This window comes from Bos mutus, chromosome 6 (assembly GCF_027580195.1).
Source record: "Bos mutus isolate GX-2022 chromosome 6, NWIPB_WYAK_1.1, whole genome shotgun sequence".
In the NCBI taxonomy this organism is placed as follows: Eukaryota; Metazoa; Chordata; class Mammalia; order Artiodactyla; family Bovidae; genus Bos; species Bos mutus.
Window position 1 is genome coordinate 67559771 of NC_091622.1, and position 14816 is coordinate 67574586.

Below are 14816 nucleotides of genomic sequence, written 5' to 3' on the forward strand. Positions count from 1 at the left end.
TAAAATAAAAGAAATGACAACACATTACAGATGTCAAAATGCTGACAGCTGCCACAGGCGTTGCACAATCCAGAAAACAAAATATTCTGTATTAACTAGCTGTCTTACACACCCCCCAAACTCTCTTTTACCTTACATTAAAAAATTCTTTGCCTCTTTTTTTTAAAAAAGGTTTTGCAATTTTTTTTGTGGTGGGAATAGAAAGACAATTCAAATTTTCCTCAATCATGGTTCATCTTTTTTTTTTTTAAACTGTTGATGGTTGAGAAGAATTTCCCTCAACTTCACAATCCATTTGCAATGTTCTGTGTATTTCAGGTTGATGGTCAAATTTGGTGGTCAGTTTCTTAATCATAGAAAATCATTTCTATGATTCATGCATGCAGTTTCAGGACATTTTCTAGTTTTCTACTACAATATGTAATCTTGAATACTACTTGAAATAGGTAGCACTTATTAACCAGTTTATCTCTATGTCCCCCTTGCAGTGGATACAATTTCTGTTTTTTAGATGGCAGCATTTCATGTTAAATTAGCAAGATAACTAAATACTTTTCTAATTAAGTGTATTTTCACTTCTCTTCCTTAATGGAATCATCAAACAATCCAAAAACTGATTACTTCTGTTTGACATTTGTCTCTTCTTTTTTAAAAATTATCTTTATTTATTTATTTGGCTGTACTGGGTTTAAGTTGCAGCATGTGGGATCTAGTTCCCTGACCAGGGATCGAAGCTGGGCCCCCTGCATTGGGAGTGCAGACTCCCAGCCACTGAACCACCAAGGAGGTCCCTGTCTCTTCTTCTTGATGAATTACTGCTTTTGGTATGATCTGGAGTTTTTTGGTCACAATTTGTTTCTCAATATCAGGCTAATTTCTCCTGATTTCATTCTTCATAGTAACCACTTTTCTTTCATATTCCACTAAATTTACTACCTGAATTTTCTTTCAAAATGGTAACTCTGTGAGGTGGGTGTGTTAACTTTTTGTGTTAATCATTTCACAATATATATATATATCATGTTTTGCACCTTAAATTTTGCACACAACTTTGTACATACTTTACACAACTTTGTAAAGTATGTCTCAACAATGTTGGAAAAAAAATTTTTTCAGTTCTTTAATAAAATAAGTAAAATGTCTATTGCTTCTCACTTGTTTTTACTGAAAACTTCCAAAACAACATTCAAAATTGCTCAATTTCTCCTCAGCAGGACCCAAAACTGCCTGCCGCCACTCTAATGCCTGCGATGTGAGGCAAATGTGACAGACAGGACGCTGAAGTGGAAAGGGACAGCTAGTTGGCTGAACCAACTGTGTTTAAAATAGCTTACTTTTGAAAATTTTGTGTAAATGGATGACCACGTGAGCACAGAGCTGGAGCACGTCACAGGGTCATTAACTCCATGGGGAAACTTCCACGTGTCTCTGTGATCCCTCCTGTTTCCAGGCAATGCCAGGGTTTGCGGACAACTCTGTATGGCTTATTGATCCCATTCTGCTGTGCCTGTCCTTGCAGAAAACTGTTTTAATTTAAATCAGGTGGATGAAAAGTGAAAGTCGCAGTCGTGTCTGACTCCTTGCGATCCCGTGGACTGTAGCCTGCCAGGCTCCTCTGTCCATAGGGATTCTCCAGACAAGAATACTGGAGCGGGTGGTTGTTCCCTTCTCCAGGGGATCTTCCCAACCCAGGGGTCAAACCCAGGTCTTCTGCATTGCAGGCCGATTTTTACCATCTAAGCCACCATGGAAGGCCGTGGATGGAAAGTCAGTCTAAAAGAGAGTAAATTCAGAATTAAGAAATATTTTTTAATGTACCTTTAAAAAAATAGGCAGATCTACAATTATATTTGATGATTTCACTCAGTAATTGATAGAGCAAGCAGTCAGTAAGGATATAGTAAACTTGAACATTTTGAATAAGCTTGTCCTGATATTTGTAGAATATTGCATACTTGAAAATGTATATTTTAAGGTATGAGATAGAAATCAAGAGACTGGTTTAGTTTGTCCCTTCAATAACTTGACGTTGGAGTATGTCACTTATTTGTAGAATAAGAGAATCTAAGAAACTTAGATTGTTTCTAAGATCCCTTTTAATTCTAAAATTCCATAAACTTGATGTACATATTAGACACTAGGATGATTGCATGAAGAAAGAAAATCAGACCATTTTTACTATTAAAATTTTGGGGAGGCATATGAAAATGTATTACTATCATGCTCACCATCAACTATTGTTTTTAGCTTTTCCTTCTAGTCTTTGTATAAGGCCAAAGAGAGAAACTGGCCACTTTGACAACCTGAAACTGGACTCCAGGAATGTCACCAACAGTATGACCTTTGCAACCAAATCCAGCAACCAGAACTTCATCATTTTCCTCAATAAAATTCAAACAGCCGTCATTGGTACAAAGGTTGTGATTTTTTTTTTTTTTTGCCATTTCTGATTACTGAACCCTGACACACTTCCTAATGGCAGAATCTGGCTCTTTGGCTTCAACTTCTACTTTTTCAAGCACGATTTCCTTGGCATGAGAAGCACCTCCAAAAGGATTGGCTGTCAGAGTTATGCACAAATGGGCTTCCTTGTACTGTTTACTGGGGCTTCCCAGGAGGTGCTGGTGGTAAAGAACTCTCCTATCAATGCAGGAGCAATGCAGGGTTGGATTCTTGAGTGGGGAAAATTCCCTGGAGGAAGGCATGGCAACCCACCCCAGTATTCTTGCCTGGAGAATCCCATGGGCGAGCCTGGCAGGCTACAATTTATAGGGTCACAAAGAGTTGGACATGACGGAAGCAACTTAGCATGCACGTCTTGTTTATCAAGTCATTTCCAGTCTTGTCGGTGGCTACTGAGCTTCCTGGCAATATGAACACCAGGATATTTGCCCGTCATCCACAGGCTTGAGCAAGAGGGAGAAGAAGCACAGGAAGGAGCCACAAGCCACTGCAAGCCCAGACCTTTAAAAAAAAAATAAAAGAACTTGCACACTTGCAATAATTAGTTGTAAATAGTGTGACTATTTCTTGTGTGTTATTAGGCTTGAAAATTCTGTTTTTCATAAATGGACTAAATGTTTGCTCTCACTATATTATTATATTGCAAATATTATATCATACATAGTATTAATTGACTTAGAACTCACATTTTTCTATTGTAGTATACAATTTACTTAGCCCAGTTCTATGGTGATTACCACTGATTTAATATTGTCAGATTAATTTTGTATGTATATATTCTTAGGCAGAGCATCACTGGGTCGTTAGACTTCCTTTTTATTGTTGAAAATGTACACCTTCTAGGAAGGAAGGATATTTTAGGAAGGTGGATACTAAATGAAGGAATACTTTAAGGAAAAAGTATTGTTTTTAAAATAATTTAAATAGAAAATAAAAGCTTGTTGCTATAATCTGCTTTGTATTCTCAACTTCTGGTTTTTGTTTTTTTTGTTTTTTTTGAAACATTGATAGTATATTTATCTGGGCAGCCAGTTTGCAAGACTTCAGATTTCTAAAAACAAGTATTGAGGCCCAAAATGTTGGGATTCCAACTCATTCTTTCTCAGAAGGCTCTGGGGTCCTTATGCAAATTCCTTCCATTCTTCTCCAGCAACCAGCTTTGCATAATAGAGACCTTCCAGGAACAGTGCCAGGATTACTTCTGATACACCCTCTGCCCTCCTCTTAATGCCTCCTGGACAATGCATCTATCTCATAAGTATTAGTTTGATACAGAAGTAATTGCAGTTTCAGACTGTGAATTTTAAATCATTATGACTAGGCTCAAACACATCTTTATTAATTAAAATAGGAACCATTATAATCAACACATTTTTGCCAATGAGAAGTGTTTGTTTATTCCTGGAAATGTTTCAGGATTCGACGGACACTTGGAAAGCATTCTGCCTCCTGTGGTTATGGAAGGGTTTTCCTTGCAAGTGTTGTGGAGATGCTTGAAGAAGTGGTAGTCAGTTGGCGAGAAGTCAGGTGAATATGGCGGGTGAGGCAAACCTTCATAGCCTAATCCGTTCAAATTTTGACGCATTGGTTGTATGATGTGTGGTTGGGTATTGCCGTGGAGATGAATTGGCCCCTTCTGTTGACCAATGCTGGCTATAGGTGGTGCAGTTTTTGGGGCATCGATTTGCTGAGCATACTTCTCAGATGTAATGGATTTGCCAGGATTCAGAAAACTGTAGTAGATCAGACCACAGCAGACCACCAAACAGTGACCCTGACCTTTTTTTGGTGCAAGTTTGGCTTTGGGAAGTGCTCTGGAGCTTCTTCTTGGTTCAACAGCTGAGCTGGTCATCACTGGTTGTATAAAATGCACTTTTCATCACACATCACAATTCGATCGAAAATGATTCATTATTTTTGCCTCGAATAAGAAGATGGCACTTCAAAATGATGATTTTTTTGGTTTGTGGTCAGCTCATGAGGCACCCACTTACTGAGCTTTTTCACCTTTCCAATTTGCTTCAAATGCTGAATGACTGGAGAAGGGTTGACGTTGAGGGTTTTTTTTTTTTTTTTTTTTGGCAACTTCTTGTGTAGTTGTAAGATGGTCAGCTTTGATGATGGCGGCTCTCAATTGGTCTTTGTTAACTTCCAATGGATGGCCACTACTCTCCTCATCTTCAAGTCTCTCGTCTTCTTGACAAAACTTCTTGAACCACTGCTGCAATGTACCTTTGTTAGCAGCTCCTGGGCCAAATGCATTGTTGATGTTGCAAGTTCTCTCCACTTCCTTACAACCCATTTTGAACTCGAATTAAAAAAAAACACTCAAGTTTGCTTTTTGTCTAACGTCGTGTCTATAGTCTAAAATAAATATAAAATAAACCACAAGTAATGTCAGTAGCAAAAAACACAAAGTGAGAAATATGCATTAAAATTATGTATAATACAATCCATTTATTTAGAATATATTTCAATATCAAATGCCAAAGTTCAACAATATAAAACCACGATTACTTGTGCACCAACCTAATAAAAGGGGCTGATCAACTGCTTCTTTTCAGGACAAAAAGGTGCACTTGCAGCTTTTATCACTGGACAGGGGATCTGTTGAAATAACTGAGCACTTTTGCTCAACAGACCTCTTGTTTCAGTTTGGCCTTAGCAAGGTCCCCATCAGATAGAAGGAGAAGGCAATGGCACCCTACTCCAGTACTCTTGCCTGGAAAATCCCATGGACAGAGGAGCCTGGTAGGCTGCAGTCCATGGGGTCGCAAAGAGTCGGACACAACTGAGCGACTTCACTTTCACTTTCACTTTCATGCATTGGAGAAGGAAATGGCAACCCACTCCAGTGTTCTTGCCTGGAGAATCCCAGGGACAGGGGAGCCTGGTGGGCTGCCGTCTGTGGGGTTGCACAGAGTCGGACACGACTGAAGTGACTTAGCAGCAGCAGCATCATATAGAAAACCTCCAGTGCACACATGGTTAGTGATGCCATATGTCTTGGCCTCTAGGGACACGTTTTAGAATAACACATCTATCCTCTTTTGCCACCTTGCTCCAATCTGCTGCCATAAGATGCTGGTCTTTTGGGAAGGAATTGCTGGTATACAACCCTCGCACCGTCCTCCTCCTTTTCTTTATGGGGTGGCTGCAGAAAGTATCTGTCCTATTCTGCAATTAACTACCCAGTAAAAGCTCTGCCCAGTGGGGTGAGGCCTGTGGTTTTCTAGGCCTGCCTGTGGCTGACTCCCTCAAATCTTACACAGGGGACTAATCAAGAGGAAACGAATCAGTTCCTTCCCAGGACGATCTAGTAACTATGAAGATGTACACATTAGAAACTTTCGGGTCAACCCACACCCCAAACTGGGTGATCCCAACCCTTTCCCACTTAATCTACCAGCATAGGTTATTCTACCTCTGGATGAATCATCTCATAGGACTACTCCTGGCTTAACTGCATACAGTGGTGTGGGTGGTGTTGCAAAAGGTTTTTTTTAATGCCTGTTAGAATGGGAGAGGACAGGGAGGTGAGGGAAGAGGAAGAGGAGCCAAACTGGAAACGTTGCAAGCTGACTCTGGAGCTGAACTCGTTTTCACTCACCAGGGTGCTGTGGAATGTATCATCACACCTGCCTCATCCTGTTTGTGTAAAGTCAGAAAGCTTCACTTGAGCACGTCCTAAGTGGGAGGTACATTTCACATTCTTTGTCCTTGGCTTCTGGAGAAGGCAATGACACCCCACTCCAGTACTCTTGCCTGGAAAATCCCATGGGTGGAGGAGCCTGGTAGGCTGCAGTCCATGGGGTCGCTAGGAGTCGGACACGACTAAGCGACTTCACTTTAACTTTTCACTTTTCACTTTCATGCATTGGAGAAGGAAATGGCAACCCTCTCCAGTGTTCTTGCCTGGAGAATCCCAGGGACGGGGGAGCCTGGTGGGCTGCCGTCTCTGGGGTCACACAGAGTCGGACACGACTGAAGCGACTTAGCAGCAGCAGCAGTCCTTGGCTTCAGGGTCCCTTCATTAGACCATGCTGTCATATTTGGTGAAACTTCTAAGTTCACCTGAACCTACAACACAGCTTCATTTTTCCTGACTTTGTCTCTTTTCTAGACGTCATCCCATTTACCTGGATGGCCTTCCCCCAGTTCCTGCCCTTTGTAATCTTCTCCATCCTCCGAAACCCACTTGCCTTGATCATCTTAGCTTTTGCTCTGTGTAAAAAAGACCTATCCTTTACTGTTTCTGAATCGTTTGCTTAGTGAGTCACCAGCAGAATTTAATTTTTTTCTCCAGGTTTCTGTAGTGGGGACCATGAACTGGCTTCTCATAGTTCTGTCATCAGAGAAGGCAATGGCACCCCACTCCAGTACTCTTGCCTGGAAAATCCCATGGACGGAGGAGCCTGGTAGGCTGCAGTCCATGGGGTCGAGAAGAGTCGGACACAACTGAATGACTTCACTTTCACTTTTCACTTTCATGCATTGGAGAAGGAAATGGCAACCCGCTCCAGTGCTCTTGCCTGGAGAATCCCAGGGACGGTGGAGCCTGAGGGGCTGCCGTCTATGGGGTCGCATAGAGTCAGACACGACTGAAGTGACTTAGCAGCAGCAGCAGCAGCAGTTCTGTCATGGCAGGAGTCTAATGTGTAGTGACCTCACAGATACAGAAGCAATCTCTCATACTTCTCAAAAGAGACACACCTCTAGATATCTACTTGATTCATTTGTTCATGTATCTTGTTTCAGTTTAGATTATATACTTTTGGAAGGGTATATATTTTGTATCTTCTAAGATACTGTTGCAGTGAAAAGAAAAAAAGAGGACTGAGTTTTTCTCTTTCCCTATCCTGAGAACGAAAGATAAAGAGAAGATAAAGAGAACAGTGAACAGGTCTGAACATTCCTAGTTTTTTTTTTTACTTTAACTGCTCTTAACTCTGCATGTCTGTAGCTAGGTTTGCTTTTCTGCCTCCTAACTCTACAGGTGCTACAACTGACAATTTTTCCTTTGACTCTATTTTAAATACATCCTCTATCTTGTATTTACCTTTGCAATACCCTCCCTTGTAGCTACATATCAGAAAAAAAGGCCAAAGAGCCACCACCAAACTGCCAGACTCAATTACCGGGTTACTGACTCCAGTTTATGACTGTCTTTGAAACAGTGCAAGAGGAAGAAATTAAGATCCTATCACCTTGTTCCTCATCACTGACTCCTGATTGTGAGCCCTTGGCTTATATAAGCCCCTAGAATCTTCATGAAGCAGGGAGCACACAGTTCTTGACCTATCAGCCTTGTGTTCTCCTCTCTGCTGGCTGAGATTTAAAGCCTTCTTTCTATTTTCTCCAAACTCTGTTTTCGTATTTTTTTGATTTAGCTTCGGTGGGCAGAGAAGGCCAAGAGTTTGGCCAGCAACAATACTTATTTAACAACTGATGTTCAATTAATGGCAGAAGAGAAGGAACTAATTCCTCCTGGATCCTGTAAGACATAAAGAAGTCCACCATGAGCCCGCAAAGCTTTATCCTAAAACTTTGTATGCATTTTACAGCACTGTCTGTAGCTTACCCCTATTTGTTTTAACATGAAAATGTTATGAGTTAGTTACACTAGGTAACCTTATGGGCTTCCCAGGTGGTGTTAGTGGTAAAGAACTCACTTTAGAGACTTGGGTTCGATCCCCAGCTTGGGAAGATCCACTGCAGCAGGAAACAGCAAACCACTCCAGTATTGGCTGTAGAATCCCATGGACAGAGGAGCCTGGTGGGCTACAGTCCATGGGGTCGCAAAGAGTCAGACACAACTGATGAGACTTAGGACTCATGGAGGTAAACTTAATGCCTTGAAAAGATGTGTAATATTAAATTTCTAAGTCTTTATATCCTCTGATGGGCTTCCCAGATGTCTCAGTGGCAAAGAATCTGCTTGTCAATGCAGGAGACACAGGAGACTCGGGTTTGATTCCTGGGTCAGGAAGATCCCCTGGAGAAGCGAATGGCAACCCACTCCAGAGTTCTTGACTGGAAAATTCCATGGACAGAGGAGCCTGGTGGGCTACAGTCCATGAGGTTGCAAAGAATCAGACATGACTGAGTGACTGAGCACTGGGCACATATCCTCTGATAAACTGCTGCTCACCCTTGTTGTATATCCCAGTTAAGAAAGCATGGCAGGATGGAGACATACACCATGTTCATGGATCAGAAGAATCAATATAGTGAAAATGAGTATACTACCCAAAGCAATCTATAGACTCAATGCAATCCCTATCAAGCTACCAACGGTAATTTTCAGAGAACTAGAACAAATAATTTCACAATTTGTATGGAAATACAAAAAACCTCGAATAGCCAAAGCAATCTTGAGAAAGAAAAATGGGACTGGAGGAATCAACCTGCCTGAATTCAGGCTATACCACAAAGATACAGTCATCAAGACAGTATGGTACTGGCACAAAGACAGAAACATAGATCAATGAAACAAAATAGAAAGCCCAGAGATAAATCCACGCACCTATGGACACCTTATCTTTGACAAAGCAGGCAAGAATATACAATGGGGAGGAGACAATCTCTTTAACAAGTGATGCTGGGAAAACTGGTCAACCACTTGTAAAACAATGAAACTAGAACACTTTCTAACACCACACACAAAAATAAACTCAAAATGGATCAAAGATCTAAATGTAAGACCAGAAACTATAAAACTTCTAGAGGAAACATAAGCAAAACACTCTCTGACGTAAACCATAGCAGGATCGTCTATGACCCAGCTCCCAGAGTAATGGAAATAAAAGCAAAAATAAACAATGAGACCTAATTAAACTTAAAACCTTTTGTGGAATGAAGAAAACTATAAGCAAGGTGAAAAGGCAGCCTTCAGAATGGGAGAAAATAATAGCAAATGAAGCAAGTGACAAAGAATTAATCTCAAAAATATACAAGCAACTCCTGCAGCTCAATTCCAGAAAAATATACAACCCAATAAAAAAATGGGCCAAAGAACTAAACAGACTTTCTCCAAAAAATACATTTAGATGGCTAACAAACATATTAAAAGATGCTCAACATCACTCATTATCAGAAAAATGCAAATCAAAACCACAATGAGGTACTATCTCACTCTGGTCAGAATGGCTGCTGTCAAAAAGTCTACAAACAATAAATGCTGGAGAGGGTGGGGAGAAAAAGGAACCCTCTTACACTGTTGGTGGGAATGCAAACTAGTACAGCCACTGTGGAGAATAGTGTGGAGATTCCTTAAAAACCTGGAAATAGAACTGCCTTATGACCCAGCAATCCCACTGCTGGGCATACACACTGAGGAACCCAGAAGGGAAAGAGACACGTGTACCCCAATGTTCATTGCAACACTGTTTATAATAGCCAGGACATGGAAGCAACCTGGATGCCCATCAGCAGACGAATGGATAAGAAAGCTGTGGTACATATACACAATGGAGTATTACTCAGCCATTAAAAAGAACACATTTGAATCAGTTCTAATGAGATGGATGAAACTGGAGCCTATTATACAGAGTGAAGTAAGTCAGAAAGAAAAACACCAATACAGTATACTAACCCATATATATGGAATTTAGAAAGATGGTAATGATGACCCTATATGAGAGACAGCAAAAGAGACACAGATGTAAAGAACAGACTTTTGGACTCCGTGGGAGAAGGCAAGGGTGGGATGATTTGAGAGAATAGCACTGAAACATGTATTTTATCATATGTGAAATAGATCACCAGTCCAGGTTCGATGCATGAGATAGGGTGCTCAGGGCTGGTGCACTGGGATGACCCTGAGGGATGGTATGGGGAGGGAGGTGGGAGGGGGATTCAGGATGGGGAACACATGTTCACCCATGGCTGATTCATGTGAATGTATCACAAAAACCACCACAATATTGTAAAGTAATTAGCCTCCAATTAAAATAAAATAATAAAATGAGAAATCACAATGCACAGAACTAAAAAAAAAAAAAAGGCATGACAGGGAGTTCCCCAATGGTCCAGTGGTTGACTCTGTTATGCCAATGCAGGGGGCATGGGTTTGGCTCCCTGGTCAGGGAACTAAGATGCCATGTGCCCCACAGAGTGGCAAAAAAAAAAAAAACGCTACACACACACAATGTAGACTAGCACAATAAAAGAGAAACATTAAAATATACATAATTAAAAAAAGAAAAAACATGGGGAATAAAAGTTAAATGTTTATGGGATGAATAAAATGGAAAATTTGATATTAAAATCCATTTAGGCAACTTCTTGCAGAAGTTTATATATTGGCAAATATAAACAGTCTTCCAAGGGAGTGAACTCACCAACAAGAGTCTGGTCTGTATTTCTTTCAAGTCTGGCCAGCTAGTGCACAGATGTGATCACTTCTTACTATAGCTTAATTTTACAGGTGGGAAAGTGGAGGCTTAGGCAGGCAAATGGGCTTCCTAGGTGGCTCAGTGGCAAAGAATTCACCTGCCAATGCAGGAGACACTATTTCCATCCCTGGGTAGGGAACAGCCCCTGGAGGAGGAAATGGCAATCCACTCCATTAATCTTGCCTGGGAAATTCCATGGACAGAGAAGCCTGGTGGGCTACAGTCTATGGAGTCTCAAAGAGTCAGATTCAAGGGAGCATGCATGCACTAGGCAGGTTAACAAGCCCCACAGTAGCTGTAGCTGTGAGTAAACAGACCATACTACCAGGGCCCCCAGGCCCCCAGGAGACTCAGGCCTCTGGGCCAACTCCCTCCTGTAGGACTCCAGCGCCAATTCAGGACTTCACATATACTTTTCATGCTGGGTTGAAATTATTGGAGCACTTCAGACTCCACCCCTGGGTCAAGAGCTCCTCCTTGCTGGGACTATGTCTTGTTCACCTCTCTCTGTGCACTCAGCCTGCCACACAGAGGGTTCCCAGGAAGTGTGAAAATGAATAGGTGAAAATGTATAAATCTAAGAAACTGATGAATGAGTCTCAATTTTACAAGCCTATCTTTAAAAAAAAATTTTTTTTTACTAATAGTTGCTTTACAAATGTGTTACTTTCTACTGTATAGCAAAGTGAATAACTTATACATACACAGATAACCCTTCCTTTTTGGATTTCCTTCCCATTTAGGTCACCACAGAGCACTGAGTAGAATTCCCTGTGCTATACAGTAGGTTCTCATTACTTATCTATTTTATAGTAGTGTATATACATCAATTCCAATCTCCCAATTCATCCCACCTTCCCCTTTCCACTTTAGTATCCATAAGTTTGTTCTCTACATCCGTGTCTGTATTTCTGCTTTGGAAATAAGTTCATCTGTAGCATTTTTCTAGATTCCACATATTAGCGATATTATACGATATTTATTTTTCTCTAACTTCATTCTGTATGACAGTCTCTAGGTCTATCAACGTCTCTGCAAACGTCCAGGCCTGTCTTCTATAAGCCCTTTGTGTTTAACTTGTGCCAAGATTATAAGTCTAAATGAAAAAGAATTCAATGCTTATATGAGAATGTGAACTCAGTGTTTCTCAAGATTTTTCTTACTGTTTTCACTGTATTGAAAATGTTCACTCAAGTGGATCTTCTTTACTTTGGATTGATTCCCTTTCACCTCTTTGGGAACCCCCTGTGGCCCAGGACACAGTGATTGTTTCTGTCTCAGAACAGGCTCTTCCTATTCCGCTACTGCAGGAACACAACTTGCCTGTCTTCTGTGGTGGTAGTTTAGTCACTAAGCTGTGTTCTACTCCTGCAACCCCATGGACTGTAGCCCACCAGACTCCTCTGTCCACGGGATTCTCCAGGCAAGAATATTGTAGTGGGTTGTCATTTCCTTCTCCAGGGAATCTTCCCAACCCAGAAATGGAACCTGGGTCTCTTGCACTGCCGGTGGATTCTCTACCGACAGCTACCAGAGAAGCCCTATGACATACAGCATCTTGGTCACCATTCTCACAGGACCCCAAGTTAAATCACCTTCAGGTAGATACAAGGAGAATCCCTTCTTAACTATGTTATAGGTACAGATGGTAATTCTACAACTTAAGATAGTTTTTAAAAGCAGCTTTATTGAGATATAATTCACATGCTATGAAATTCACCTATTTACACCATTCAATGGCTTTTGGTATGTTCAGAGTTGTGTAACCATCACCACCCTCCATTTTGGAACATTTCCGTCACCACATAAAGAACTTCTACTCTTTGGCCATCACTCTCTAGCCTCTCCCAGGGCTGGGGGTAAGGAACTAGTCATGTGTACGATGAGACAGCTCTGTGGCAATACAAGCATCTATTTTGCTTGAATATGAATCAGTCAAGATCATTGTTCTCAAGTGACAGAAATATGAATCAAACTAGCTTGGGCAAAAGGGAGTATTTATTTTTTTAATTAAAAATTTACATTGGATTATAGTTGATTTACAATATTGTGTTAGTTTCAAGTGTACAGAAAAGCGATTTAGTCATACATATTTTTGACTTAAATGTAGAAAACTTACTTCACAAATCAATAATTTTTGAAGTTTGACTTAGTTGTCTTCAATTATGAGAGTTGTGAGTTTGGGGCAAAATGAGGGCTGCAGCCCAGGCGATGGCACCTCAGATAGCTCTGAGAGACTGCTTCAAAGAGGTGAGGGGAAAAGGTCAATATATATGATTTTTGGTGAAGGAGGAATACATGCAGTCAAGCACATATATTTCCTTAAGGTTTCTACTAGTCTTGTGAAGTTCTGCTGGTCACAAGGAGTAGTCATCACCATGAAGGATTTTAGGGCTTTTCTAGATATGAGAAGATACAAGAACTGAGCTCATATAATCAGCTCCTGAAAAGATCTTAAGTATCTGAAGACCTGTCCTGCCAGTTTTTCCCTGAGCACAGAGTATCTCACTTCTGCTCTCCACCCTGAATTCCTTTCAGTGGGTATTGAAGGTCAGCAGCTTCAGCAGCACATGGCTTAATCCTTGTTGAGGTAGATATGTAGATGGCAAGTGCCAATTTATAATTTGCAATATACATATATCTATTCTATTTCAGATTCTTTTCCCATATAGGTTATCATAGAGTACTGAGGAGTGTTTCCTGTGCTATACAGTAGGTCCCTGCTGATCATCTGTTTTATATATAGCGGTGTGTATATGTTAATCTCAGTCTTTAAGGGAGCATTTATTGACCAGTAGGATCCATGAAGTTTGAAGCAAACCATGGGAAGGGCACACAGGCAGCTGGGTCTTAGAAAGCAAAGAGGGGTTTGAATACTCTTCTTTCTCCTTTGCCCTTCTTTTCATCTTTTTTCTCAGTGAAACCATTTTCCTCCACATGGCAGGAAAGAGGAGCATCTCTGTTTCCTCACATCACATGCTCTCTACCACCAAGAAACTTAGAAATAACCTGGAAGCCTAAAGCCAACAACATAGACAAATTCCCCTGGAAGACAACCAGGTCAAACTTCAAATATTATTGATTTGTGAGGTGAGTTTTCTTCTGGGGGTAGAATGACAATTCATCTATATGACAGAAAATGTGGTTGATGACAGCTGACATCTGGTTATAAATTAAAGATAGAAAGTGATACAAATTAAGAAGCATATTTACTTCATACCATGTGCTTAAAATCCAATAATAGTCACGATGCAGATATAGAGGTACCACGAAAATCTGTAGTAGATACCATGAAAATAAGCATAAAATAAGGATAGAATGTTAACACAATCACATGACAAAGTCCTCGTCAATGGGATGTAAGTGGAAGCAGTGTGTGCAACTTTTAGGAAGTGTCCTTCAAGGGTGACCTTTTTCCTTCCCCTTTCTTACTCTTTTTTTTTTTTAAATTTATTTTGTAATTAAAGGAAAATTGCTTTGCAGTGTTGTGTTGGTTTCTGTCATACAACAATGTGAATCAACCATAATAAGACGTATATTCCCTCCCTCCCCTCACCCTCTTTCTCCTTTCTTATTCTTGGTGGTTTGAATGAGGATGCAAAGCCTGGCACTGAAGGAGTTATCTTGAATGGTGAAGTGGAATCTGTCTGTAGAGGGTATTGAGCAACAAGATTGAAATGGCCTGGGTTCCCGAAGACTGTGGGGCCATCATAACAGCCTAGGACTACTTTATTAAAAATGTATTGTTATTTATTTATGGCTGTGCGGAGTCTTCGTTGCTGCGAAGGTTTTTCTCTAGTTCTGGGAAGCTTGAGCTACGATCTAGCTGTGTTGCGTGAACTTCGCATCATGGCGGCTTCTCTTGTGGAGTGCAGGCTCTATGGCTCATGGGCCCAGGAGTTGTGATTCCCGGGTTCTGGAGCACAGGATCAATAGTTGTGTCAGTTGGGCTTAGCT